The sequence below is a fragment of the Naumovozyma dairenensis genome, chromosome 6 (assembly GCF_000227115.2).
Source record: "Naumovozyma dairenensis CBS 421 chromosome 6, complete genome".
In the NCBI taxonomy this organism is placed as follows: Eukaryota; Fungi; Ascomycota; class Saccharomycetes; order Saccharomycetales; family Saccharomycetaceae; genus Naumovozyma; species Naumovozyma dairenensis.
This window is the reverse complement of record NC_016484.1, coordinates 592,461-593,510: the sequence shown is the minus strand read 5'-3', so window position 1 is coordinate 593,510 and position 1,050 is coordinate 592,461.

The window sequence follows — 1,050 nt, the reverse complement described above, 5'->3', positions numbered from 1 at the left end:
CTTACATGTAGTTCCTAATGTATATATGTATTTTTAGAGTTTGTTCTTCGTAGAATTTGGTATTTTCCTACATCGATGTTTCGCGCTTCCGCAATTTCTGTCGCCGTAGAACATTATTGGGCATATCTCTTGCGAAAAGCTCTATTGAGATATTGATATTCAGAAGCATTTGATTGTGCCCTAGGAGGTTCTTATGGGTTTTGTTTGAAGAACATATTAAAAACAATCATGAGGAATAGATATCTTGCTTTGAACTTAGCTTTACACATTTAGCAAGACTAGCAGTTGTACACTTACTTGTCTCTCTATAAAGATATATAAAATATACTGTATAAAAGGAACATAGAAAGACATTCAAGATATGGACTACTTTAAATATTAACTTTATCCCTTTGAAACCATATTCTCAATTGTGGAAGACCAACTTAACTGGTATAACCTACAACTTCAAACTTTCAATATACTCTTCCATTCTATTCATTAGCAAACGTTATTATCAAGAAGCAGGTCTATTACGGCCGATAGGATTTTGCAACAGACCTTGTTAATGATTCATATTCTAGATCACCTGAGTATCTAACAAGTTTGTAATGAAAATAATCGTTAATATTCCATACTTACCTTGCTACCTCCAATATTTAATTGTGACGTATACTTCCAATTCTGGTTATCCGGCTTCATGCTTTCCCATCTACGGGCACTTCAGAAGAGTAATTAGACGGTTTCCTTTCTACGCCGAAATGTCTCATTCCGATTATCAACAATATAATTGAGACTAGACTCTTAATGAGGAATTAAAGTAGCTCATATCCCAACTAAAAATATAACTGGTTTAATATCCATGAATATGCGGTATTAAATACTGTGTACAGAAATGAATTCTTTTGATATGAACAAAACATATGACTTTAGATCCTGGTATATAGAAATAATGGCACAATACAAATGATTTTCGACAAGAAACTAAAAAAAAGTAATAATAGTATATGTATATGTATATAGAATAAAAGAACCAATAGGACAATAAACTACATAATAAGGAAACAAAAA